Below are 17,633 nucleotides of genomic sequence, written 5' to 3'. Positions count from 1 at the left end.
AGGGGGGACATGATAGCAGTGTTCCAATATCTCAGGGGCTGCCACAAAGAAGAGGGAGTCAAGCTATTTTCCAAAGCGCCTGAAGGCAGGACAAGAAGCAACGGGTGGAAACTAATCAAAGAGAGAAGCAACCTAGAACTAAGGAGAAACTTCCTGACAGTTAGAACAATTAACCAGTGGAACAACCTGCCTCCAGAAGTTGTGAATGCTCCAACACTGGAAGTTTTTAAGAAGCCATTTGTCCAAAATGGTATAGGGTTTCCTGCCTGAGCAGGGGGTTGGACTAGATGACCTCCAAGGTCCCTTCCAACTTTATCATCATTATTATTATTATTAAATATCTTACTATCAAAGATACTACTGTTAAAGTGCATTCTTATAACAGTTACTGGAGAGAAACACTGTGCAGAGATTCAAAAAGTAAGGACTTTGCTGTTTGCTCAATTTTTTCACTTTTATTGCCAACAGAGAATTTGAATTTTCTTCATAAGACCTGTTTTGTATATTCTTAATCTCTAGACAAATAGCCTGTTCTAAACAAAAGCCAGCTAAATGTAACCGAAATAGGCATACCTCACCTGAATAAAATTCACAAATTTGCTGCTTTTTTTGCACTAAGCATTCAGGCCATTTTGTTATTATATATAATCTAAATAATTATCTCTTCCCTGCTAAGAAAGCAATAGCTAAAGATAAACCTGAGCTCCTTCATTGGCTTCACCAGTGATATTACTCATAACAACTGCATCAAATCATGATGATGTTCAAAGGACAATTGTAATAACTATTGTGATTATGTTCTTGCATCCTGATAGCTGATGTCATGGCACATCATGACATATTACATCATTTGTTCTCCCTTCTTCTTCCATGGATGTCCATAATGTTGCAAGATATCCCAATACATCCAGCAAAGAAAACAACATTTCAGAATTTCATTAGAATTAAACTCACTAATGCTGAATTCCAGAATCCCATTCATAGCCTCAGAAATGAGAGCCTTTTATTCTACAATTTTTTGAATATTATGTCAGAGAAAAAAGATAGTGCTCCTAAGCATCAACACTGTCCTTTAATTACAACTATGCTATCACATGATTTTTCCCAAATTCCTGTAATATTTTTACAGAACCATTTATTTTAAGGTAGATTAATATACACCAACATGTATTTGAATCCTTCCTTGACTATTAGAAAACAGAACTGACTTTCAAGACGTTTTGCAGCTGAATCTTTCTACAATCCTGTAACATCATCTCTCTATAAGTTATTTATAACTAAGTTATAAACTAATTTTAGAATTAGAATATTTCTCTGCTAATTTAGCAAAAATTAAATATTGAAAACTGTCAACAGTTTTTTTTCCTCTACATTCAGTTCTTTCTTGTCCTTCTTGTCAGAAAAAAAATCTATTATGAAGTCCTTGGTGCTCTCTGAACTTAGTTGTTTGCTTGCAGACATTTCATTACCCAACTAGGTAACATCATCAATGCTAGTGAGTGTGGATTTGCTCCCATGCTCCCTAGGAAATAAGGAAATTCACTAGGGCAATAGTTCTCAACCTATGGCCCATGGACCTCTTAGGGGGCTGCAATGTCATTACAGGGGGTCCGCAAAGGCTTGAAAAAATGTTATGATTTAAATCTTGGGGGTCCATGACCATGGTCTGTGGCCAGAGAACCATTGCACTAGGGACTGAGATCAACAACTCTGTGAGATTGATTGGACTGAGAGAGAGTGATGGATCCAAAGTCATTCAGCTGGCTTTCATGTTTAAGACAGGACTGGAACTCAGTTTCCTAATTTTTAGCCCGGTGTTGTAACTACTAGATCAAATTGGCTTCGTACATATTAAAACCTTTCTATTTATTTGAAACAGAAATGCAATTATTCTACATGGAAATATTCAAACATATGACTCCTCAAAGATAGTATGAAGTTGAACAGATTTTTGGATATATTTTTAAATGCCTGTATTTTGACTTAGTTCTTAGATTCCATTACTTGATTTGCCTTGTGTCTATGGAGATTCTCAATCATGGTTGTCCCAAAGGTGTTTTTTGAAGAGGCAACAGGACTTTCTTGTATTTCACTGAAGATGTTTCACTTCAGCTCAGAACTAAAGAAGCTTCTTGAATGGGAAGTGAAATGTCTTTAAAGAAAAACAAGAAAGTCTTGAAAAAGCACCTTTGGGACATTGTATACTTGTGCTTTTAAAAATGCAGTGGTTGGGCAAAGATGTAAATACTCATTGAATCCTAAATCAATCAAGTGGGAAAGAAAGTGTAACATGCCAGGGTAAAATGTGCTTGGCCAGTTTGCACTTTAATGTATTGCACAACTATAGCCATAGGACACCCTGTTAAAGCCAAATCCCTCACCCTAGGCTTGAATTAGGAAGCAGGATTCCAGTTCAGAACCAAATTCTGGCACTCAAGACAAGTCTGAGCAGCTAGCACTTCTGTTTCCGAATCACCAAACTATGGCAAAATTCCCACGGATTTTTTTCTTCAAGTAAGGCCAAAACAGAAATATAATGAGATCAAGCCTCAGAAAGACCAACTCCACCCCAAAGGAATTCAGGAAGCTACTTTTGATGTCCTGCCTCGTTATCAACACCGCCATTCATCGGACTTAGATGGTTCGCTTCCTGAGATAAGGACCAGAAGTCTCAGGGTGGACGCCAGGTTTTTGTACAGCACCGAGCACTTTACAAGGCATTCAAGAAGCGCAGGGCTCAACAGCCGGGGTGCCGCCATCTCTTCGCTTTGAAAGCACAAATGCAACAGTTATTCTTAGCTTAGCACCTCTCCCATCCTTCTTCTCCACAGCGCACCAGTAGGCACACCTCTTTGCGCCAGTGCACGCAAGCAGGCGAACGAAGCCAAAGTTACAGGTCCGCTCTCTTTCCCGAAATCTGGAGCCTACCCGGTAAGCCTTTTGCCCCACCAGCCCCAAACAAGGCCTCTTTTGCATCTTGCCCTCTCTGCATCCGCCGCGCCCGCCCGCCCAGAGCATCTGGCCGCTGTAATCGGACATTCACCACTTACCAAAGGGCGTCGCTGCGCGCCGAGACCCCAACTGTCCCAACGAGGCCGATCTCTCGGCGCACCTCTGTTCGCTACTGCTTCCAAGGAAAGTGGGAGACGCCGGCGCTTCGACCCCCTCAGCACACAAAGCGCGGCACTGCTTGTTTCCTCCTTCGTCTCCTTTGTGTGCGAGTGCGCGCGCAGCAATCTCTCAGCCCCTCGAGCTTCCCATCCTACTTCGCTCTTTCTCTCCCCACCTCTGTCTCTCCCCTCCGGCTCCGCTGAATTCCCACTGCTTACTGCCTTCTTCCTCCATCAAGACAAGGGGACGGGGTCGGTGGGTACGTCTGAGTGTGTATATGCTTGAGAGAGATCGGGACCCCCGCGATAATCAATCGACTTGGTATCCTGTTCGGGTCGTGGAGATCAAATGTCGCTCTGAGAAAGAGCGATGGCAGTCAAAAGTTCTTGAAGTCTGGCTCTGAATCTGGCCAATCAGTTGCCCGTCCCTGGAGAAGCTCCCTAACAAAGAGCGGAGGCCCAGCAAGGATTTCGGAGGGGGGCATCTAGTGCTTTGAAATCGCCTGCCTCGGTCCCGCTGAACAGGTTATTAACTAATAATATCCAGTGGCTGCTCATTCCATAGGTCCCACTAAAGGTGCATCCTTAGGAAGTCTCGAAGCAGTTCTAATCCTGAAGCTCAAAGCACTGAAAGATCACACCTACAACTTCTTTTAATCACTTTTTATTGATTTATTTTATTTCATGTGATAAAAAACATTATCACTAATGTTTTTTCAGGGGCTTAAAGAAGTATATATAGTTAGCACACCTTCTTCCAATTTTTGTCCACCCCACAACCCAATCACTTCCATGACTGAGGGAGGGCTTAAATTGGGATCTTCTTGGTCCTAGCCCAATACCTTTACCACTACACTGCATTGGCTCTCAATGTTTTTAAAACCCAGTGCTACTGTCTATAAAAGTCCAGTTATTTGTATATGAAATGAAAAGACACAACACAAGTCTTTCCAACATCTCTGAAATCCAAGAGAAAAATGGATTGTCCAGAGAATGAATACCTGTGTAATTTCTCTAAAATTACATCATCACATTAACTATATATAAGAATTTAAGATGTATTCCTGGCTCAGGACATATATGATCTAAAATTTTACAATCTAAAGCAAGTGTCGAAGAATAAGATAGGGAATTTGAATTTATTTACAAGTTGAATTAAAATAAATTAAAATTAAAATAACCACCACCATCGCACCCAAGTTAGCACCCTCCAGTTCTGTGGATTTTATCATAATTACAGCCACCTCATACCAGCATGCTTATCAAGTGAGATATATGCACTTCAACCAAGTATCAAAGGCTTTGATGGGGCATATGAACAATATAACAAGGCTCAAAAGCACCGCTGACTGCAACATTATTCAGTTGTTTCGCTATGCTGATTGAATGCAATATTCTACTAATAGGCAACTGCACCAATATGCGCCTTGATTAAATACAGTAGACATTGTATCTATCTGATCCTTTCTGATTCAGGTATTTGATTAAGTTTTTCCTCTAGTATGCTAATAATTTATGTATCTTAGTTTATCCTAACGGTAATCTTAATATAACATTATTGATTTGGGCTACATTTTCGCCATATTTGGGAAACTATCTCACCAAGGAGCCATAAAATTTTTCCCTTGAAAGACACAGAAACAGAATTGCAAATGTCTCTTTCCAAAATTCACAATCTCTGAGAAAGTTTGCTATCCAATAGCAGAGCCCTCCACATAGATACTGGTGACTTTCTTTCTAGGAGGATATCATTAGCTAGGTAGTATGCTTTGACAATTCCTATACTTTAAATCCTGTAAATAAATAATCTTTCTGCTATAAAGCATGCATTGTTCCAGCCAAATTCACACTTTCAGAAATGCTCACACAGAATGATTCAACCTCCAATATCCCCTTTTTGCTTTAGGTTATACTTAATTGATTAATCAGCAAAAGCAAGATAGAACCGTAAATGATACAGGCGTTTTTAAACATTTTTATTCCTTTTAAAAGAGAGAAACTATGTTCTCCATCTAAAGTGACTACAAGTCTTGGTTTATTAAACAATTCTGTATGTTACTTTATACGTTGTCTGGCATTCACAACAACAATGTACTTATAAACTGTCCAGATTTATACTGTATTTCAATTCAGTTAACAAATCATTTATCAGTGAGTGAAATCCTAGTATGGACGAAAGACCAACCTAATAATGCTGAGGAAGGAAGTAGCGATATTGCTACGATGCTGATATCTTAGCAGTCAGAGCTATCAGGAAAAGTACATACTGTATCCAGAAAAAGAGACAAAAATTATAGGATGTCTTCCTCCTGTGGTACTCATGGGACCTTGCCACCAGCAAATAAATCAGCATTCCTGAACAGGAATAGCTGCTGATAGAATCTGGGCACATTTATTTAAGAGAGGGAGCCTCCACACTGGTACACATAAAAGGAGGAGAAAAGAAGGTCCAGCAGAAGAGCAGCTGGCACAGAATAAGGGAAGATCGAGATTGAATATAAACTTGGCAATTGGTGTATGTAGACACTGAATCTGGATGCTTAGTAGGTGTTGGGAAATGAAAGAGAGAGAGAGAGAGAGAGTTTAGGCATCACAAGTGTTCACAAATAGCAAAGGAGTGGGAGGGAGACAGCTACCACTGCTACATTCAGCAAGAACTGTGCTCTCTTATCTGTTATTTTAGCTTTGGTGGGGGTGGGGATGGGGGTGTTGCTCAGTCTGACATCTCAAGTTCTGGGGCTAACACAGTACCTGAAACAAGGATAACCCTGAATTTACAACCATCTCGCCACTCATAGAACTAAAAATAATAATAAAATAAAACAGAAAAGAATCCTGCACAGTATCCATCTCTACAATCTAGCTTGCTAATTCCAACTGAAACAAATCATTCAGGTTTTCTTCATCCAGTAAATGTGTTAACACATATATCATATTTGTATGTTTTTATACATATCTGCAAAAATTATACTCCAGAAAAGGACAGGGCCAGAGGGAAAAAATGAATAATTGATTATAATGAAGTGCCTGTAGTTAAAAAAAATACCTCTTTATAAAAGTAATTGATCTCCCATCTGCCAACCATTCCCTCTCTATCAAGCATGCACATTACTCTTACATACAGAAATGTGCACAAATTCCCTTTCTTCGTTTACCAGAAAGAAAGTGGGATGAGATGGGGAGAAGGAATACAAACAAAACTGAGGTGTTCTAAGATAAAGGAACAATTGCACGGGAAAGGGAAAAGGGGAACCAAGCTGGATAAAAATATGTTACAAAATGTGTTAATGCCCTACCCCACAAGAGCTAGTTTTCAGGGTAATTTTCAAAGCATCCATCCTTTTCAGCAGATTACAGTAGTGTATAATTATTTGCCCTAACATTTCTCTATCCATTTTTCTATTGATGTGAATGTGCTTGTTATATCTCCACAAGACTGAGATTTGTCTCATGGTCACATGCAAATTGAGTTACCTCTCTAGGGGTTAGAGTTTTAAAACAAACTGCAAACAAGGTGAAGTGTGACCTGAGGCTGGTTTGCTCTTGTAATCTCCTTGGAATTTGAAGAAACTGGATAATCAAAATGGAAGAACATTTTATTTAGAAGACTTTTATTCTTTAGAAAGAGATAAAATATCTAGGCTGGAATTTGCAGGTTTTGGGATTTTATTTTCTGATTGATGCCAAATCTCATCTTGTAGTTATAGTTCTCTACAGTTTATGAAATCAGGTGTTTAATACATGCCTTCTGATATATTTTGGTATGTGATGCCTCAATATCACTAGTGATTGATATGCTATGGTTTCACCCATATTGAACTGTTGACTCATATTCAGTTTGCAATTAACTAGCCCAGATAGTTCTCAAATTATGACCATAACTGAGCCCAAAATTCCTGTTCCCAAGCGAAACATTTAAGTGAGTTTTGCCCCATTTTATGATATTTCTTGCTAGAGTTGTAAAGTGAATCACTGTAATTGGTAACACAGTTTAATCACTGCAGATGTTTAATGAATCTGGCTTCCCCATTAACTTTGATCATGTGACCATGGGGATGCTGCAATGGTTGTAAGTGTGAAAAATGGTCATTAGTCACTTTTTTCAGTGCTGTTGTAATTTTGAATCATCACTAAATGAACTGTTATAAGTTGAGGATTACATGTATTCTTTTTCATAAATACAATTTAGTTATTGTGGATATTGAAACAATATATATTAACATTTCCCAAAAACATGGATTTCAAGCAATCAATAATATCATCACTGAAGTTAACATAGTGTAGTGTGATTGTTTATTTGCCCATAACTACTTTGCCTTTGTACCTGCAAGTCAGAGACATAGCCATGGCACATACAGCTCCTAAATATATAAAAAGTGACCTAAAACAACACTTTCTTAACTCTCACCCCTGAAGCCCCTCTTTTACTTGAGATTCTATTATGACATTTTAATCAACTGGACCCTAGAAACAAATGAGCGCAATAACTTCTATCCTATTATGTTCTTCCATTGTGATGATAGGAATAGTCACGTGCCAGCAATGCTCCTCTGGATTCTATTTGAGATAAATGAAACAAATGTTGACCTCTATAGTCAAGTCTAAAGTTTAACATCTATACTCAAAACAAGGACAAAATAATATTAGGACATTTCAGCCTCTCAGGAAATTCGATAGCAGATCTAAGTGATTGTTTTGGAAAGGTAGAACCTAAACAGTAGCTTCAAGGGAGAAATTGTTACTTTATCATACATCAAAACATTTTAGATTATCTTAGATGTAATATCCTGAAGGCTATTGGGATGTTTTTCTTTGAAAACATTTCGCTTCTCGTCCAAGAAGCTTCTTTAGTTCTGACTCAGTTCAGTGGGACTCACGTGTGGAGAACCAAAGGGCTTCTGGAGGTAGAAGTTTAAACTTCTAGCTTTCCAACCTACAGGCTTAGCTTTCTGTGACTAATTGTGTGCCATCAAATTATTGTTGATTCTTAGTGACCACACATAGAAATTTTCTCCAGGACATTCTATTCCTAATATGGTCTTTCAGTTCTTCCAGTGTAAGTGAGTCCAGACAGTGTAGCTGTCTTGTTAGACGCATCTTTAGTAAACATTTTGCAAGGTCAACAAAATTAACCTGCTTGCTTTTATTTTTATTTTTATTTTTTATTTTTGTAAAATTTTTATTAATTTTTTCCATACAATTCCATACAATTCAATAGTGCTTGTTCACTATCATTATCATTCACTAATACAAATTTAATTCCTAATCCTTTATTCTTTTCTCCAGCCATTGATAAAACAAGTCCCAAGTCTGACAGTATCTGTTTCTTCTTTTTCTTTCAACCTCATAGTAAGTCTGTCCATTTCTGGACATTCTAATATTTTTTTAATTATTTTTTCTTCTGATGGTAATTCTTCCTTTGCCAATATTGTGCAAATATGATACTTGCTGCTGTTATCACATGTAAAATCAAATATATACTTTGTTTATCAATCTTTTCTAGCATAATACCTAATAAAAAAAGTTCAGGTTTAAAATTTACATGTTTTCCCAACATCTTTTCTAGCCAAGTAGGTATCTTTTTCCAGTACCTCTTTGCTTCAATACATGTCCACCATACATGATAATAAGTACCTGACTTATGTTTACATTTCCAACATCTATCTGACATATTTTTAAACATTTTTGTCAATCTTGCTGGTGGCAAGTGCCATCTATAAAACATTTTATATAAATTTTATTTATAAGAAGCTGCCATTGTCAGTTTATAATTTCTTTGCCACAAGTTTTGCCATTTTTCTAATTCTATGTTATATCCAAAGTTCTTTGCCCATGTTATCTTTAACTTGTTCATCTTCCATTTTCAAATTCAATAAAAATTTATAAATTTTCTTAATTAGTTTCTCATTAGAGGTTAATAATGTCTGATCAAACAAAGTCTGCTCTTTATAAAATCCATATAGTTTGACCTCTTTATCATATCTAACTTGCATTAATAAATATGTCTACCATAATAAATCTACACCCTGATTTTCCATCTCTTGCTTAGATTTTAAATTGCCTTCAGAATTTAGAATATCTCTATATGCCCATATTTTCTCAACTATCTTAACTAAATTTGGATGTATAAATGCTTTCATTGTTGAAAGCCTTCCTGGTATTTTCAAATACATTTTGCATTTTATTTTTCCCCATGTTAATAGTAATGTGGTTCTGAAAGTACTTATGCATTTTATTTTTCCCATACCATAAAAAGGCATGCCAACCAAGTTGTAAGTCATGTGCCTCCAAATATAACAACCTTTTGTTTCTGAGAGTTATCCATTCTTTTACCCATGTTAATACAGAAGCTTGATAATATAAAACCCACTCTGGCAAGCCAAAACCTCCATTTTCCTTAGCTTCTTGTAGCATTTTCAATTTAATTCTAGCTTTCTTTCCTTGACAAATAAATTTCAAAATTAATGAATTTAAGTCTTCAAAAAAAATCTCTAGTTTTATAGGTATCGTTTGAAATAGAAACAGTATTTTTGGTAGTATATTCATTTTCACCGTAGCAATTCTTCCTAATATCGACAGTTGCAAGTTTTTCCATTTTTCCAGGTCCAATCTTATTTGGTTCAATAATTTTATATAGTTATCTTCTTTTATCATTGAACATCTTGCTGTTAAATATATTCCCAAGTATTTAACCTTTTTAACTATTTGTAGTTCTATTTTTTCTGACATTTTTTTTGCTTATCTGTGAGATAACTATCACTTTAGTTTTTTCTGTTTATTTTCAGACTTGCTATCTCTCCATACTGTTCTATCTTTTCCAATAATGTAGGAATTATCTCTAAAGGTTCTTCTAAGATAAACATCAAGTCATCTGCAAATGCTTGCAATTTATAAGTTTCACTTTTTACTTCTAGTCCTTTAATTTCTGTATCTTGTCTAATATTTCTATTTAAATCTTCCAAAGTTAAGATAAATAACAGTGGAGATAATGGACACCCTTGTCTTGTACCTTTTCTCATCTCAAAATTCTCTGTGTAGTCTCTGTTCACAATCACTTTTGCTGTTTGTTTATGGTATACTGTTTCAATCATATTTATAAAGTTTTGTCTGAAGACCATTATTTTTAGTTGTTCAGTCATAAATCGCCAGGAAACATTATCAAACACCTTTTGGGCATCTAAAAATATTAATGCCAGTTGTTTCCCTGGATGCAGTTCATAGTATTCCAATATGTCCATTATAACTCTTAGATTATTTTTAATTTGTCTCTTTGGTAAAAATCCATTTTGATCTGGATGTATAAATTCAGTTAGAAATCTTTTCAGTCTCTCCACTATTATTGAAGTAAAAATTTTATAATCCACATTTAGTAATGATATCAGTCTATAACAGTGGTTCTCAACCTGTGGGTCGGGACCCCTTTGGGGGTCGAACAACCCTTTCACAGGGGTCGCCTAAGACCATCGGAAAACACATATTTCCGATGGTCTTAGGAACCGAGACACTGCTATTCTATCTCCTTGCCCTCCTCTTCCTCCTCCCCTTCTTCCTCCTGCTGCCCCCCGGGCAGCTCAGACGGGTGCCGGGACAAGAGGGGTGCCTGGGGGGGAAACAGACGGGCTGGCAGAGGGGCTGGCAGGGGCCATGCGGCACCAGCCCCCACCGCGGCTCCATCGGATGGACGGAGGGTGAGGCCGGGCAGCGCGGAGTCCCAGCTGGGGTGGTGGCAGCTGTTTCCTCACCCTCCTCTCCTTCTTCCTCCTGGTGCCCCCCAGGTGGCTCAGGCAAGTGCCAGGGCAAGAGGGGTACCTGGGGGGAGCAGCTGGGCTGGCGGAGGGGCTGGCAGGGGCTATGCTGCACCAGTCCCCACCACGGCTCCATCGATGGGCAGAGGGCGAAGCCAGGCAGCGTGGAGTCCCGTCTGGAGCAGCTGCTTCCTTGCCCTCCTCTTCTTCTTCCTCCTGCTGCCCCCCAGGTGGCTCAGGTGGGCACTGTCCCCACCGCAGCTCCATCAATGGGTGGAGGGCGAGGCCGGGCAGTGCGGAGTCCCAGCAAGGGCAGCGGCCGGGCCAGGGGCGGCGGGGACCCCCAACGATGCAGCCGTAAGAGAGAGAGAGAAAGAGAGGAAAAAGAGAGAAACAGAGGAAAAGAGAGAGGAAAGAGAGAAAGAGAAAGAGAGAGGAAAGAGAGAAAGAGAAAGGGGGAGGAAACAGAGAAAGAGAGAGAGAGAAAGAGACAGAGGAAAGAGAAAGAAAGAGAGGAAAGAGAAAGAGGAAAGAGAAAGGGGGAGAGGAAAGAGAGAAAAAGAGGAAAGAGAGAGAGAGGGAGAGGAAAGAGAGAGAGAGGAAAGAGGGAGGGGAGAGAGGAAAGAGAAAGAAAGAGAGGAAAGAGAGACAGAGAGAGACCATTTTGACATCTAAAATGAAGATAACACTGCATATATCCTTGTTTACCTTTATTTTATATATACAAACACAAACACAGATACATGCATACATACATACAAGGTAAAAAAGATATATGCAGTGTTATCTTCATTTTAGATATCAAAAGGGTTTTGCGGCTCCCAGTGTTTTGTTTTCGGTAGGAAACGGGTCCAAGTGGCTCTTTGAGTGTTTTGCGTTGCCTACCCCTGTCCTAAGGGAGGCTGCACTGCTTCACGGTCCTTTCCACGGAGGAGGCTGAACTAAGCTCTGCCGGCGCTGTCGCCCCCCTCTTGGCTCTCTCTCTCTCTCTCTCTCTCCCTCTCCCCGCCTGGGCGCTTCTCCAACCAGGCTGGGCAGAGCCGAGGGAACGGCCTTCCTGCCTCCCCTCCCTGGCCAGCTGGATGGGGGGTTGGGGGTCACCACAACATGAGGAACTGTATTAAAGGGTCGCGGCATTAGGAAGGTTGAGAACCACTGGTTTATAATTTTTTATCTGAGTCAAATCTGAATCTTCTTTTGGTATTAAAGTAATATTTGCTTCTGTCCATATACTTCAAAGTTTAGCTTCCAACAAAAGTTCATTACACACATCCTTCAATGGTGCATTTAATGTGTCTTGTAGGTATTTATATAACTCTGCCGGTAGCCCATCTGGTCCCGATGTTTTTTCATTTTTTTGTCTTCTTATAGCCTCTGTTAACCATCGTTATTTTTTCATTTAACATGATTTTAAAGTTTTCTGAAATTATTCTTTTCCAAATATTAAATTGTTTTCTCCCATGAAATTTCTTCTATATCATACAGTTTCTCATAGTATTCTTTAATTATCTTTTTTATTTCTTTGTTTTTAAATTGTAAAGAACCTCTTTCATCTACTAAGTTATTTATCAGTTTTTTCTCCTTCTATTTTCTACGTTTATAGGCTAACCATCTTCCTGGTTTGTTTGCATTTAAAAAAAATTGTTTTGCTCTTTTAACTTGCTGTGCCAATTTTTCTGATTCCATTAAATTAAATTTATGTTTTATTATCTCCATTTGTTTTTTCAATATTTTATTTTGTGAATTTATTTGTAGTTCTAATTCTAGTTTTTTAAATTCTTCCCTTAATAGTATATATTGTTGTATTTTTTCTTTGTTTTTTTTCTGTATATGTTATAGCTACATCTCTAAAGTATGCTTTGGCTGTATCCCATACATTTTGTAATGTTGTATCTTCTTTTTTGTTTTCTTTAAAAAAGAACTCTATTTCTCTTGTTGCTAATTCTATGAATTCTTTTTCTTTTAAAATGGATTGATTCAATGTCCATCTCAATTTTTTTTGTACTCCTTTCCATGTCATTTTTAAAGGATTACGATCTGCCCATGTACCTAATTCTATCTCAATCTCCTGCATATTGGTCCTTAATTCAGGTGTCTAAATTTAATTCTAAATTTACAAAATGACCTCTTCCTGGAGATACAGATTGTTCCAATCCTGCTGGCATTTTATAAAGAAGCTCAAGCTGTTTTATTCTAGCCCATAGATTACATTAATTTAACAGGCAACTGTGGTATTATTAGCCCTTGATGATATTACATTGATTGTTTACACTGAGTTTTTACTTTTCTTTTTGTCTATTGCACTTGACTTTGTTATACTTTATTCAGGATCCGCTATGAATGAATGAATGAATGAATGAATGAATGAATGAATGAATGAATCTCAATTCTGTATGTGAAATGAATTTCTCACAGTTTAGGAAAGAGAATGTTTGCAAAATATTATAGGGCTATAATAGAGTATCTTTACATTCCTCCCAGATCAGAAAAAAAAATGATTTTCCCATTGCTTCAAAGTTGGTCAATAAGAGGATCAAAGAATCCTTGCCCTAAGAAATTTACTCATAAATTTCAGGGGACACATATCTGCTAAGGGACACACATCTGCAGTTTTCCAGATTATCTAACCTAATCTCCTTTCTCCTTTCAGTTATTTGGTTAATAAGTCTGTAAGAATCTAGGCTTCTTGGCTGAATGACAACTAAAGGCTTGACAATATGTGATGATACCTCTAAACAACAGATTCAATCTTTCTGATCTAGCCCAAATTTATAGTATTTCCCCTCCATAGTTTATATGACAGATCCTTTTAAGAGGTAATTTTAGTGGCTGTATCTTTATTTGATCCACCATTTATTGTTTTGATCTTTTCACACCTACAGTAAACATTATTTTTTACATTAATTCCTTTTTCCTTTTCTTAATAATGTTGTTTTAACATACTCTGTGGTGTTTTTCTGGTTTCCAAATGATGGGTGCTGATTTCTCTAGGCATTTTTGAAAGCCTCTTTTCCTTATATTTGCCAGTAAGACACATAGGTTTTGAAGGTCCTATCTTATACACCATAATAGGGTAGGGGGTTATCACTTATAGACATTGTTCTGAAAGACAGATGATACTAGCAATAACAACTACACACTTACATTAAGGCAGGAATGTAAATCATGGTGTGGAAAAACAAGGAATTCAGAGAAAAAAAGAGACCTCCAACTAATCTACAGGCTGAGTTCTACACTACAATTATGATCACAATTATGATGGCAATAACATTACCATCTGTAATTATTTACATTCCGTATTATGGTACAATATCCTCATTTGTACTGTATATATTTAAAAAATAAGAAACCTTTGTAGATTTAGTGAAATGTATGATAATGTGAGGTAAGGAAGGTTGTAAAATGGGGGCAAAACTCAAAAAAGCCTTATCAGTTATTTTACCCCCTTTTAAATTTGGGGAAAATAACAAATATCTTTCTTAGCAACATAAATTTTGTGCTCAGTTGTGGCCCTAAGTTAATCATAAGAAGCCCCCCTTCTCCCCAGAATAAAATATTCCACAGAATAAGAAAAGAAGCAGAATCTCCTCAACAAAGGCAGAAAGCAGTCCCAGTCTTTCCTCCACTAAAACAGCCTGCAGCAAGGCTTAAAGAAACAAAGTTTCATTCATAAAACAATATATACAGTTTAAAACTGGTCTTGACCAAAGCAATCTCCAGATAGATGACAAAATAGACCAGGAATTGAAACTGAATATGCAAACAAGATTAAATCAGGAAAAACCCTTAGGATTTACATTTTCTCTTTGCTCTTAAGGAGTGTCATGACCCTACATGCCACAATAGAAAATCTTGCAACAAAAATTAAAATATGATATCTAGTCTAAAGAACATAGAAGGAACACATTTTCATACAATTACCAACACACCAATAACAAAGAACTCAGAAACATATAAAAACTTATTAACTCACAACCCCAATTTGCTAGCTGCCCTCAGAAACATTTGCTGTTGTTACTGCTGTTACTGGCCTATAAACCTTCTTTCCAATTGCAGCCTACCTCAAACTTATTTTTCCTTTGCTGCCTCTTTATCCTGGCTTGGAATAAGACATAGACCGGATTTAACTTCTAATACAATGATTACCTGTATGCATGCATGTGTTAGGAATAAAATTTTAGAATAAAAAGTAAAGTTAAGTGACACGTACTCTGTAAAATTTCTACACGCAGACAGTAAGAGTTCTACACAAAATTTCTACACGTAGACTGCAAGATTTCTACAAAATTTCTACATGTACACATACCTTGTAAGAGTTCTGCACGTAGGCTATAGGATTTCCACACTGAGTTATACCTAAAGTACTATTTCATGTATATTCCCTTATCCACTTTGTTTTATCATTCCCCGTCCCTATTACATAAAACAAATCCGCCGAGACTATTCTAACATTGGAGTCTCCTCCCCGGTTCCGCAGCCCTATCTTACATATATGCCATTACACACAGAAACAACACTGATCCACACCGAGTTTATAAATAAACCTCAGGTGGTCGCTTTGCAAACCGTTGTATCCAATAAATCTCTGTCTAATTTCAACTTGCTGTTTGGTGTTATTCAGTGGGCTAGAATTTCTACCAACAGTTCTGGCGTCCAACTTTGGGGCTCGAAACTGGGATCGTTTGTCTGCACCAGATCCGGAAGGTGACTTGGAAGGCATGCCCTGTCGATTTCGACAGTCTATGTCATCTTGTTGGTAAAGGAGCAGCAATGCTTTCCTTGGCGAACCCATAGAGTTGATGTTGGACAGAGATAAGTATTGAACCGGTGTGTGTGTTGCTGGCTTCCAGGAACTGGGCAACTCCGTGCACGGACCTAGGTAAGTGTTCTGGGGTGGCCAGTATACACTGCCTAGGCAGTTGGTGGGAAGGCTGGGTAGGCTTGTGTGAATTTGAGACAGTGTGTGTGTGATGTCCCAAGTATCCGCTTAGCGGATAGCAAGACGGAGCGAGAGTGGACCGCTGATAACTCTAGATTCACGCGAGTGCATATCTAGAGGGATCAGGGGGAAGCGAATTGAGGAGTATACGTGAAGTCTCAATTAGAATACACAGGACTATAAACCAGTGTGGGCAACATAGGGAGTACTCCAGGAGAGAAGTGTTTGAGAAAAATAAGGAGGAACCCCAAATTAAATATAGATAAGGAAAGTCCACTAGGGATTTTGTTGAGTAATTGGGGAAAACCTCCGTATAATGAAATAGTTAGTAAACTAGACATAACCAAGGAAGATATGGTTAATTTGTGTTGTTTTGTCTAGTGGGAAGATGAAAAAGTAGAGTGGCCTAGATTAGGAACAAATGACTATTTTGCTTGTCAGAATTTATATGAGTATGTGTCAAGGAAAACATGTAAATCATTAGTCAATGAGCTAGACTATGCTTTAATTTGGAACCCAGGTAAATGGGTCACCTTGACTATGAGTGGCCCTAGCCCTCATAAAATAACCTCAATATATTTACAAGAAGAAGAAAAGAATGAAATAGGAGAAGAAGATGATGAAAAATCCATGAAATATTTACCCCCACCTTATAATCCTAATCCACCATAACCAACCAATGTGAAAATACCTACTCCACCACCCCTACCAGCTCCTGTAATACAAGTTCAGGGAGCTGTGGGAGGTGGATCCTATAAGGGATTAGAAAAAGAATTGGAACAATTGAAGAAAGATATAAAGAATTTTCCTTTCAAGGATAAACCACTACAGACTTTCCCTTTAAGGGAAGTACCTAATGGAATAGATGGTCAAGGACAGGCTCGTATCAGTTTTGTACATGAGCCATTAAAAGCAACTGAATTGAGTGCCTTCAAGAAAGAAATGAAAAGCATGATAGAAGATCCAATAGGGGTAGCAGAGCAACTGGATCTGTTATTAGGAGCAAACATATACACATGGGATGAATTAGGAGTGATACAGAGCATGTTATTTACAGCAGAAGAAAGACAGTGTAAGGACCCACCCCACTTTGCATCTTAAGAAGACAGAACTCCTGGAATATTTCTTCCAACAGGCATCTTTATTAAGAGAAAGCTGGATGTAGGCATTCTAGACAGGACTTGGGTTTGAGCTCTCCACTTCAAGGTTTTAAGGGATCCCCCATTAGTCACACCCCCATAACCCCCTTTTCCCAGTGACAATTCTAGGCCTTACATTCTCACCCCCTTTTCCTCATTGCCGGGAGGAATTTCAAAAAGGATTACATGAAAGCTAATGACCCCCATTGTTATTGTTAGTCCATTTGGTGATATCCACATTCAGTCCCTTTGAAGTAGGCTGAAGGAAATGAGGGCCATAAAGCCCCTTTGTTCACCCCCTTCCCTTCATCGTATGACAGAATCCAGAGCAGACAGAAATGCGGGGTTTCATAGTTGATAACTAGAGATGGAATATTTTTGGATTCTGACATCCTGCCCCCTCAAAAATAAGATAGATCCACCTGAAAAAGAACAAAACAAGTATAAAAGTTAGTCAGGTTTGTTAGGATACTCTGTGTGAAACTTCTTTAATAGCTTCTAGGCTCTGACGTGACGTTTATGGACCCACTCGTTTTGTGAGGCAGGGAGGTGTTTCCAGGCAACTAGATACTGAGTTGTTCCATGATATCTCCTAGAGTCAAGGATTTCTTTTATTTCGAAGTGTTGTTCGCCTTCCACCATGATTGGAGGTGGTGGTGGTGGGATTTTTGGCCGTAACGATGATTGATGCTCTCTTTTC

The sequence above is a fragment of the Protobothrops mucrosquamatus genome, unplaced genomic scaffold, assembly GCF_001527695.2.
Source record: "Protobothrops mucrosquamatus isolate PMUCROS unplaced genomic scaffold, P.Mucros_1.0 scaffold_257, whole genome shotgun sequence".
Taxonomy (NCBI): domain Eukaryota; kingdom Metazoa; phylum Chordata; class Lepidosauria; order Squamata; family Viperidae; genus Protobothrops; species Protobothrops mucrosquamatus.
The sequence above is the reverse complement of the archived record's forward strand: the minus strand, read 5'-3'. Positions refer to the sequence as shown.